The sequence below is a fragment of the Leptonychotes weddellii genome, chromosome 15 (genome assembly GCF_054177405.1).
Source record: "Leptonychotes weddellii isolate Sample4059 chromosome 15, ASM5417740v2, whole genome shotgun sequence".
NCBI lineage: Eukaryota > Metazoa > Chordata > Mammalia > Carnivora > Phocidae > Leptonychotes > Leptonychotes weddellii.
Window position 1 is genome coordinate 29,009,165 of NC_138383.1, and position 12,022 is coordinate 29,021,186.

General features: G+C 37.5%; 1 protein-coding gene across 5 annotated transcripts in view; it reads left to right on the forward strand.

Moving 5' to 3' along the window:
- Positions 1-12,022, forward strand: part of VMP1 (vacuole membrane protein 1) — a 120,721-nt gene that overhangs the window by 104,411 nt on the left and 4,288 nt on the right. The window lies entirely within an intron of this gene.

Below are 12,022 nucleotides of genomic sequence, written 5' to 3' on the forward strand. Positions count from 1 at the left end.
CCTAAGGCAGACGCTCAACCAACTGAGCCTACCCAGGGGCCCCTCATTCTTCCTTCTTAAAGATGGTTTTGCATAAAGTTATTCTAAGATAATCAAGACCTGCTAGAATCCAATTTTTATTGGATTAAATGGGTGATATCATATTTTTAAAATTGTTTTCAGGAGATAGATACTGGGATGTCCTGATATCCTCATCTTTTACCCAGTGTTGTCTACATGGATTACCTCATCAATTTCTTTTCTAGACAGTGTATTAAACAGTATAAATAATCAGACTTAGCAGATGATAGTGATTCTTTATTACCAGACGCCAGTGTGTATATTTTTCATATTTGTCAGGAATAACATTATCTTTAATCGGATTCTCCAGTTGAGCTTGATATGATTTGTTTTCCTACATTTTGAAGTAGGAAATGCCTTTAAATACAACTATTCAAATGATAATTAATAGTTTCACTAAGCCTAGACTGAAAATTAAGTTAAACAAAGAGAATGAATTTTTAGTAGATGTAAATTTATTATTACATATCATAATAAATAGTTTTGCAATTTATTTCAGAAAAGAGAATAATTAAATTGATTCCCTAGACCCGTTGTTGAGTTGAACTGAAAATAATGCCTATAGCTTGCTATAATAACGTTATCCTTTGATTGTTAATTGTCTCTTTACACTATTAAACTGTAAATGATTTAGCAGTTGATCAAACTAAACTAGTAAAGTTTGGAATACAGCCCTTTGAAGGATATTTAAAACTATGTACCCACAATTAAGGGAGTGGTGAATTGCCATTAGAGAGAAAAAAATCAAAAGACAAGACCAAAAAGTCAGCAACAATTGAAATTTAAAACGATGAGATACTAAGAAAAGGAAGAATGAAAAATGAACCCCAATAGTAAAGGAGAGCTAGGGAGTGGACTATGAAAAGAGTGTACAGCCTTTGAACAAAACAAATTAAGATTTGAATATGAACTCTGCCCCAGACCAGTTATTTAACTTCTCTCTCTCTCTGACAAACAAATAAATAAAATCTTTATTTAAAAAAGGGGTATCATATGTAATCATTTCAGACTTTTCATTTATTATATTGCTAATATTGTGTGTTGCTGCATATTATTCATGTTGGCTGCTATGTATTATTCCATTGGGTAATTATCCACTTCTCATTGTTGAACATTTGGAATGTTTCCATGTTTTTACTGTTTTGATCATTGCTTCATGGGCATTTTTTTTTTTTAAGATTTTATTTATTTGAGAGCGAGCACTCATGTGTGAGAGAGAGCACAAGCAGGGGAGAGGGGCAGAGGGATAGGGAGAAGCAGACTCCCCACTGAGCAGGGAGCCTGATGCAGAACTCGATCCCAGGACCCTGGGATCATGACCTGAGCCGAAGGCAGACACTTAACTGACTGAGCCACCCAGGCGCCCCATTCATGGGCATTTCTTAGTGCAGGATAGGTAAGCACATAGTAAAGAGCCTAAGACTATGTTGAAGGGGACAACACAAGACGGAAAAGAGAATAAAAGAGAGATTGGACATAAGCAAGATAACGCTCAGTTTTGATAACTTAATTTTGATAAGACAAGATAATTTTGTCTAGGACCAAATTTGGGCAAATTCTCACCACGGGTATGCCTGTGGCCTGCCAGGCCAAACTGCTCACCACCATCACCCCACCCCTGGCAGTGAGTTAGTGTTGACCATTACATCTCTGGTGGTGCGGTTTAATATTAATTTTACCGAGGTATGACTGCTATACTGATGACTGAAGGAAATACTCCTTTCCAAAGGGCTTCTTGTCTTAATGTAAGTAGAGAGTGGCCCAGCATAATATGACACCCTAAGTATACCCTTGGCCTTTGGTATTTTTAGTACAGTATGTCATTCTATGACAGTCTTAAGGTCCCAGAGAGAATATAAACCCTACCTTCAAAATTTACTGTAATTTTATGAGTAAATAGTTCCCTTCCCTCAACTAGAAATAGTAATTAGTAGATTTATTTCTTCGACAGTTCTGGAAAGTTCGCTATTGTCATTAGGTTTAGGGGAAGGTATCTCTGTTATCTTTTCCTAAATCAAAGTGTTTGGCTAGTTATGTATGGAAATCTGAACAGATGTAATGAATCAGTTTTACATTCTGAGAGATGTTAGAATACAGGTAATAGCCTTAGAAAAAGCCTTTTGGTTTATGGTATGTTTGGCAGGGGGATAGAGAAAAGGTTCTGAAAAAAAGATTCGGCATGTAAGAGAGTTTTTCACTATTTGGTATCTTAGGTTGAATAAGTCAGGGGACAGAACCAAAGAAAGAGAGAACTTCAGAGCTTCAAAGGCATTACATTTGTTTCAGTCTTTTTTTTTTTTTAAGTAAGATTTAAAATTAATTTTTATTTAATTTTAGACTTTCTCCAATGAGAGAGACCTGGACATATTTCTTAAAGACCATGACCAAGTCTAACATTAAAATCATGATTAAAATGACATGTTCCAGTATTCTCACAAAATAGAGGATGAGAATTCCCAGAAATTAACATTAAGCATATGACTCTTAACGAACCATATGCAGAACATTGGCTCATTGTCAGGTTGCCAGGGTCTTATTGGAAGACAAAGTCCCTAGTTTTACCACACAGGAAAGTTTCCATAACTGAATCATTGAACTTGGGAGAGGGGGTTGGCTGGAGCAGGGACTTTTTACCAGATACAGAATGTTCCGTGCCCTTTGCTGTCTCCTATTTCTGAGTTAACTTGATGTTTGACCTCAGAGTCGGACTTGCCTGTGGCAAGAGAGATCATTTTAACCAGTGAGTAATTAAGTTCTTGAATCTTAACAATGTTTCTTGTTCCTTACTCTATAACAAGTGGGCAGAATGAGCTATGTTGGCCTGGACTTTTTCTTCTACAGAAAGAAAATCTATTCTTTCATTTTAAAATATAAAATGGTTAATGTATTTGATTCTCTTTGTCTTTGATCACTATAAAATAATCAGAAGAAGTTATGGAAGTGTGAATACAAATATTTGTATTAACTGAAAAAAGGATACAATAAGTTTTAATACCCCAGCTGCTGAGACTCAGTTGTATACACTGACTTTAACATAATCTTCTGCAGTTTAGGTGGAAAACTCCTTCCTTTTCATGTCCTTTTCCTGTAATTTGTTATCTTCTCTTTTGACACTTAACTCTTCTATATTTTTGTTATAGATATTGGGAGGCAACATAGCTAAAGGATAAAGAAGTTTGACTGTATGAGAAATTGTCATTGTATTAGGAAGTTACTACTGACCATAATTAGAACATTTCTGTAGAATGATGAAAACTAAAACTGAATTATATTGTATTACATAGAATTGTTGGTTAAAGGAAAAGGCAGGTCAGGGTCATGCCTGACATATTTTAAGTGTTCGTAAATATTTGTTGATTAAATGAATTCATTCATTATTAAGAGAGACCTCTGTGTATTTTTAGGCTGAGGGAAAGACTCTAGTAAAGAACTAGAGATGGAAAATAGAAATGAAAAAAAGGAAGGATGTGGGTTGGAAATTAGCATTTGGTAAGAACCTGCTGTGCCAGATGCTTTACATACATTTTTATTGAATATGCATAACAAAACCTATAAGGTGCTATCTGTGTAGATGGGGAAACTGAAACACACAGAAGTTAAATTCATATAAATGCAAGAGATGGAGATAGGATCCAAGAGATAAGATCAAAAGCCTAAGTGGATTGATTATTTTCTTAACCACTTCTTCCTTCAAAACTGGAGTAAAGATTCCAAGATCTTTTGAAGTAGAAAAGAGGAATTGAGGGAGTGCTATTGAAAGCAGTGAGGTAGGGGCGGCTGGGTGGCTCAGTCGTTAAGCGTCTGCCTTCGGCTCAGGTCATGATCCTAGGGTCCTGGGATCGAGCCCCACATTGGGCTCCCTGCTCCGCAGGAAGCCTGCTTCTCCCTCTCCCACTCCCCCTGCTTGTGTTGCCTCTCTCACTGTGTCTCTGTCAAATAAATAAAATCTTAAAGAAAAGAAAAGAAAGCAGTGAGGTAATCTACTTGAAGTTGTAGATTTGGACAACAGCACTAGTGTCAAATGGCTACTGTGTGAATTTGATAAGGAGTCAGCAGAAATTCTGTCCACTCCTTGTTCACACGTGTATTCACCTTGTGCAGCTGTAACTAGCTACTGCAGGTGTTACTTTGAGGGAGAAACGTACTGGCCTTTGTACTGTAGATTTCAGTGCATTTTTTTCCCTCTCATCACCCTTCTAGATTAAGTTCATTAAGGACAAAGATCTTGACTTTTTTCTTTTCTTTTTTTTTTTTTTTTAAAGATTTTATTTATTTATTTGAGAGAGAGAAAGAGCACAAGACGGGGGAGCGGGAGGGGGAGAAGCAGACTCCCTGCTGAGCAGGTAGCCCGATGCAGGACTCGATTCAGGGACTCCAGGATCATGACCTGAGCTGAAGGCAGTCGCTTAACCAACTGAGCCACCCAGGCGCCCGATCTTGACTTTTTTCTTAGTTATCTACTGCGTTTAGTGATTTTCTGCCTAATATTGGAATAGTTACATTGTTCTGAGATTGAATTCCAATCAGTACTATCATTTTTTTATCCACTCACCATCATGCCACTTTGAATGACTGAAGCTCAGTAAGTTTTTATGCCATTTCACCTTCAATTTAAAATTCTACAAACTCTTCTTTATTCTTGACTTTGGGTCTGTGGTTCCCTGTTGCTGATTTCATCCTTAGAACTCAGTGGATCTTCAAGCCAGCCATAGATTTGTCACTGTACAAAGCTGCCACCAGTTTGCCATTTTCTAGAACTGAAATCAGTTGATTTTTTACAGGGTTTTGTTTTGGCAGCCAATCACTTTTACTTGGTGCTTATAGACCACTCCTTTAGCTCTGGCTTCATTCACATAAACGCCTGTTTGGCTCCTGCTGCTCAAGTCTACATTCTGATTTGAGGTTTTGTTTTCAAAAACGTCCCTTTAATGATCACATAATTCAGAGAGTAGCTATTAATTACTATAAGGAGATTTTACCTCCATTATGCTTCTGATAGAAAACAGTTCTAAATGTTCAAAAGCAAGGACAGTTGCAAATTCTTTTTTTGAAAGACGCCTGTGATGGAAATATGCTGTGAGCCAATAGCAGCAATACACCTGATGTTTCTCAGGATAAAGCAGCGGTCTTCCTTCTACCCGGCCGCTAAGAAACTGATGGTGTCATGTGTTTATAATACCATTGAGCACACAGTGGACGAACTTGAGTACAAAAGAGGTTTTAATCATTTGAAAGGGACACAGATGTGAACGAAATTCAATATGTTTTAATTCCAAATCCTGAGGTTGAATCACAACGGATTTTAGACAGTGCCAGAAATTATCAGCCCAAACTTTTATATCTGAAAAAGCCCTAGATTTTTTAGTGTAGTGCTTAACTTTGATTGATTTTATGTTGGGGTACTCTTCCAAGATCCTAAGATATAAAGGAATTTGGTTTGGGTGGGCTAACACATTTCAGAGCCAAAAGCAAGTAGAATACATCAGTTAACAGTTTTTTCTTGTAATATTAGCTTCAAAGATTCAGATTCTCCATTCAATTACGTGGGAAAATTAATAACCCTTTCATTCCAGTCATACAGAATTACGGGATCCCATTTTTACTAGGTTAAATATAACCTAGTAAATGCAGTTAGCACCAGTTCATTTCCTTGTCATATTCCTGGGTTAATCAGTTTGTTTCTCTCTTTTTTTCTTTCTCTAATCTCTGAGGACTGGAAAGCTATAAATATTAATGGGAGTCAGCATGATGGCCTTTGGCTTCTAAAGGAAGATTGCGTGATAAACTACATTCCCCCCTTCCTCCCTTCTCCAGAGCAGTCTACCTTATGAGGAAAGACAGTTTCATTTGGAGGGCAATCTATCATTGTTGAATCAGGCCTGGAGTCTGAGATCCATTCTGAGTCACTATGAATAGAGCTCTAGTATTGGTTGGGCCCCAGGGAAACTGGTGGTTAAATACTGTGAGAATCTTTATCAGACAGGAAATGACAACTCATTAAAATACTAACCGTTAAGCCTGTTTAGATCACTGCGTGGGTTGGGGGGCACGACTTAATGCTGTAGTGTTTTACTAAAATGTGCACATTTCTGGAAACAGAAAATTATTTATAAGACTGTTATCAAGAAAGGGAATTCGTGGGGAGCCTGGCTGGCTTAGTCAGTAGAGCATGCGACTCTTGATCTTGGAGTCATAAGTTCAAGCCCCGTGTTGGGCGTAGAGTTTATTAAAAAAAAAAAAAAAAAGTTAAAAACAACAAAAAATTAAGAAAGGGAATTGCTAGTCCCGTCCCGTCTTCTTACTGAACTTCCACCATGTTGTCATCACCTCCTATGTATAGAAGACAATGTCAGCATGCAAAGGGGGAGTGGGGTGGGAGGGTCTTTAATTTTATCCCTGAATATATATATCCTACTAGTACTACTTCGCTGTAAAATTCAGTCTCTTCAGCAGAAGAATCTGTTGGCTTGAGTCTATAAGAGACCATTTTCCATTTAATAATAGGGCTCTCTACTCCTATCCTCCTGGGCCAAATCTCAGTTGATAGAAGAATTCTCTGGAGTCAGAGGATAAATCTGATTTATTGATTTACACACAGTGATCCTACATCAAAAAAATTCTGAATACTCTGATATTCATTTGAAATATAATTATGTTCTAACTGAGGGCACAGGGTTTCATTTCAGTCTCTTGAGGTTTAGATTCTAAAAGTCCCTCTTTATAAATGACTATTAGAAATCTGAGCAAAAAAGAGACATCCAGTCTGCATCTTTTTATTTATTTATTTGTTTGTTTGTTTGTTTGTTTGTTTGACGGAGAGGGAACACAAGCAGGGGGAGTGGGAAAGGGAAAAGCAGGCTTCCTGCTGAGCAGGGAGCCTGATGTGGGGCTCCATCCCAGGACCCCGGGATTATGACCTGAGGCTAAGGCAGACGCCCAGCGACTGAGCCACCCAGGCGCCCCCGAGTCTGCATCTTTGTAGAAATAGCTTTTTTTCTGATATCTTACCTAACAGTCCTGCATTGAATTGGTCTGCTAACCATACCTTTTGGGAATAAGGTATATTTATACCCCTTGAAGTGTAGCCTCATGGTCTACACCAGTGGTCTCCACCATCAGAATGGGACTAAAATAATAGAACTTTATTTTTTTTTTTTAGATCTTCTATTTATATTTATTTTCATCTTTGTTATTTTCTTTTTTGTGTATTTTAGGCATATAACATTATGGTAGTGCATACATACACAATTTATATGACTGTACACATATGGAGGATGTAGTTTACTACCATCAGTCTGATTGGCACTCCCTCAGGCCACATGTCTGAAAATCACATCTCATGGAGTACAAAAATAGGCTAGGGGAACAGCGGGAATTCCACAATGCAAAAGGGGTTCACAGTGGGTCTTTTGCAATGTATTGTGTTTTTCCATGCCCCATTAATCAGATTTATAATTCCTAGTTTTAACTAAACTAACCCTCACAAAACACACAGATGGCTTTAAAAGTTTCCTATAAAGAAACAATAGAAGGAAGATAGAGGTAATAGTGCAGTCACAAGAGACAGTAAAAAAGTTGCACCATTGACATTTTACCTGTTCCCAGTACATGCCTATAGAAGTCAGCCAACAAATTTAGAAATTATTACTTTTAATCAAGGACAAGTGTGTTATGTGCCTTGAAATATTCACTAATAGCACAAAAGCCATCATACTTAGTAAGACATTTAAAATGAAGAATTTTTAAAATTTTTTAAATTTTAGCTTTATTTTATCCTTTTTAATTTGTATTTGTACATTTTACTGTTTGCATAAGTAATATATACATATATCAAAAATGTTTATAGACTATTGGTCTAAGCTCCTCTGGCCTTAAAAGCCACTTTTTATGCTATCAAAAAGTACTGGGCATGGGGCGCCTGGGTGGCTCAGTCTGTTAAGCGTCTACCTTCGGCTCAGGTCATGATCCCAGGGTCCTGGGCTCTCTGCTCAGCGGGGAGCCTGCTTCTCCCTCTGCCACCCACCCACCGACCCATCTACCCCCTCACTCATGCTTACGTTCTCTGTCTCTCTCTCTCTCTCTGAAATAAATACATAAAATCTTTTAAAAAACAAAAAAGTATTGGGGGGCACCTGGGTGGCTCAGTGGTTAAGCATCTGCCTTCGGCTCTGGTCATGATCCTAGGGTCCTGGGATTGAGCCTCGCGTGGGGCTCCCTGCTCAGCAGGAAGTCTGCTTCTCCCTCTCCCACTCTCCCTGCTTGTGTTCCCTCTCTCTCTGTCTCTCTCTCTGTCAAGTAAATAAATAAAATCTTAAAAAAAAAAACAAAAAAGTACTGGGTATCATTAGTTTACTTCAAAAAATCTCTATCGGGGCACCTGGGTGGCTCAGTTGGTTGGGCGACTGCCTTCGGCTCAGGTTATGATCCTGGAGTCCCTGGATCGAGTGCCGCATCGGGCTCCCTGCTCGGCGGGGAGTCTGCTTCTCCCTCTGACCCTCCCCCCTCTCATGCTGTCTCTCATTCTCTCTCTCTCAAATAAATAAATAAATAAAAATCTTAAAAAAAAAAAATCTCTATCATACTTCTGAATTATAACAACACTAGAATTGATTAAACCCTATATTTTCCTTTCTTTAATACTACCCTTGACCTGAATTTTATTCTAAAAACATTTTTGTCCCATTTATAAGCTTTCAGAGGTTTGACTGATTCACCCCCTGAGAATGTTATTTAGATATTATAATTAATCATCAGAGGGATGTTAAATAAATCAGCCTGAACGTACAGCACAACCAGTGAAACAAAGGTTAAAAAAAAAACAAAAAACCTTGTGTCTATAGTTTTTTCTAAGAAAGATAAAGGCTTATTACCCTGTAGCCTTACTAGGAACTGATGTCAGACAGTATGTTTTCAGGAAAGCCATTGTAACTTACATGATCACATTAATGCTAAGATCCTCAAAAAAGTGGTTAAGAAAGGAGCAGAGCCTATATTAAATAAAACATTTACTTTATTCATGCCCACTTAGTTCTTTAACTGTTTAACCTTTATATAAGGCAGCCCTGTGTAAGTAGGGCTAAACAACAAGACATAGCAATTTTTTTTAAGTTCATGTTATTTCTGTTATTGAACACTGTGCCCAAGTTTTATGGTGGCACATAGTAACAACAGCAAAAAATACACCTGGCTGGAAAAATCCAAACAGAATCATGAACAGGAAAATTTCAGGTCTTCTAGTAACAAGTCTTAGTTTGATGACTATCTCTGTGATGGAGAGGAGATTGAAAGTAAATCAAAAGGTGTGTTTTTTATATTTGTTGAACCAATTTGTTTGAGAGTCACACAATTTGAAAAGAGTCCCTTGAAAACAGTTAATAATGACCGATAAATTTTTGGAACGGGTGTGAGCCCAGGAATAACCAACAAAATGAAAATTTAAGCATTGTGAAAAATAATCACACCACTCACTCTTTATGCAACCTCTGCCAATTGTGATGCTTCCTCTGGCAGATTTTCTGGCTTTTGTGGGTACAAAGAATAATGGAGACCTTTATTAATAATGAGTCAATATGGGGAGAGTTTAAAATATAGATTTCTTATCAGATAAATGGGTTTCAGAAGTAAAGTCACATATGTATTAAAAACTATAGAAAAATAATAGGTTTTGTTTACATATTGGTCAGGGCCCTTGACAGAATTTTACAGAGAAGTTTGTCTTGTTTCTGTTTTAACACCTACTAAAATATATAAGCCTGACAAAATACTGTTCCCATGAAACCACTTTGAAGCTCTGGGTGGGTTTGGACTTACGTGGGTTTTTTATTTATTTATTTATTTTTATTTTCCCTCATTTGTTTGCATTTTCTGAGGGGTTTTTTTTTCCTTTCTTAAAATCAATAACAAAAATTTAAAAATTGCCATTAGAATAATTTGTTGGAAATTTGTTTTTTAATGAGTTCCGTTATCTGAAACATATTTGTGTATGCCAAGAAAATAAATATCAAGATAATTAGTATCCACAGCTTTTTCTACCCACCATGTTGAAAGTCTACAGCAAGGAAAAGCAGATGAGATCAATTTTTGTTTTTGTTTTTTTCTGTTTTTTGGTTTTTTTAAGGCTTTCTTTAGAGAAGGTGGCTGTTGACAAGGTTGTTTTAAACATATTTAAGGCCAACAGTTGACTGAAAAGTAGTTTTCTCTGTGTTTGTTTTCCTCCAACTTTATTTTCGTATCACAAAACTGTAATACTTTTAACTTAATCAGCACCTAATGGCAGAAGGAGGACCCATTCAGCTAGAGATTGAGATGAGTCCTTGGCCAGGTGCACAGGGTACTCTGAATTTAATGGCTTTCAGAGAATGGCACTGGAGCTATTTCCTAAGCCAACTGTAAAAAACCACTGGAGTGGAATGCAAGTTATTCTTCCCACCCCCCCTTTTATGTACCTTAAATTAATCTTAAATGTCAGAATGGACTCTTCTGTTGGCTGCTTGAAAATAACTTGAGGGATGAGGTCATAGGCTGGTTATTATTGTTTGCCTTAAATGCATGTGAAGAGTGACAGATGTAATTGAACTTTTATGTAGTCCATTACTAAAATAGCTTTAATGTTAATTAAGGAAACTCTAATGTGTAAGTGTGCTTTGTAAAAGCTGAGGCAACTTTGGCCTAAACCATTGTTTGTAGAGATAGAGCAATGAAAATAAAACTAAAATTTTGACAAATATATAAAGATTGAGGATCTGACAAATAATTAGTTATATAATACTTAATACCTATATCATTTTTTCAGATTTATTCAGATCATGTGGCATTTATTCATGATAGTTTTGGTTAATATATTGCAATAAAAACTTTTAACTTCTCTGTTTTCAACTGTTTTCCTAGTCTCTTATGAGAAACTGCATAGAGACATCTCCCACCCACCAAAAACATGTAAAAAGCATGTAACACTCTAGGGCCTTGAAAAATTAATCTCAGTATTAGCCCAAGATAATTGAAAATTGCACATCACTAAATGTAAATGTGTAATGACATATTCTCTGTCAGCTAGAGTGCAGGTCTTAATGGACTCGACAATGGGAGTCGTTTAACTTTTCAGATTATTTTGAAGGGAGTCTAGAATGATTGTTGCCAGTCCCTTCCTCATTCCCCTCAACCACAGCAACAAAAAAGTAGAACCTTTCTAACATGTGGGTCTTAGTTCTTCATTTTCTCTTTCAATTATGGCCCAAGAATGGAGCCCAAGAATGATTTGAGGGAAACTGTAAGCCATATTTCTCCTCAACTCCAGTCTGAAGTTAGAAGTCTGTAGAAAGAACAAGGCACATATATTGGAATCCAACTCTTAGAGGACATCAAAAAGAGAATTTTCAAGTCATTTCTTGTACAACCAGCTGTTCAAATTAGCATACAGTCATTTCAGCCTTTATAAATAAAAGGGTTTTCTTAACCTTATAAAAACACAGTGGCTTGACTATGGCTATCCTTGGGAGTTTAAAACAATGACATAGGATATTGTTATTTTTTTTTTTTAAAGATTTTATTTATTTATTTGACAGAGAGAGAGACACAGCAAGAGAGGGAACACAAGCAGGGGGAGTGGGAGAGGGAGAAGCAGGCTTCCCGCAGAGCAGGGAGCCCGATGCGGGGCTCGATCCCAGGACCTGGAATCATGACCTGAGCCGAAGGCAGACGCTCAACGACTGAGCCACCCAGGCGCCCCTAGGATATTGTTATTAAGAGTGAGTATGGGGCGGGCGCCTGGGTGGCTCAGATGGTTAAGCGTCTGCCTTCGGCTCAGGTCATGATCCCAGGGTCCTGGGATCGAGTCCCGCATTGGGCTCTCTGCTCCTTGGGAGCCTGCTTCTCCCTCTGCCTCTCTCTCTCTGTCTCTCATGAATAAATAAATAAAATCTTTAAAAAAAAAAAAAAGTGAGTATGGGGCGCCTGGGTGGCTCAG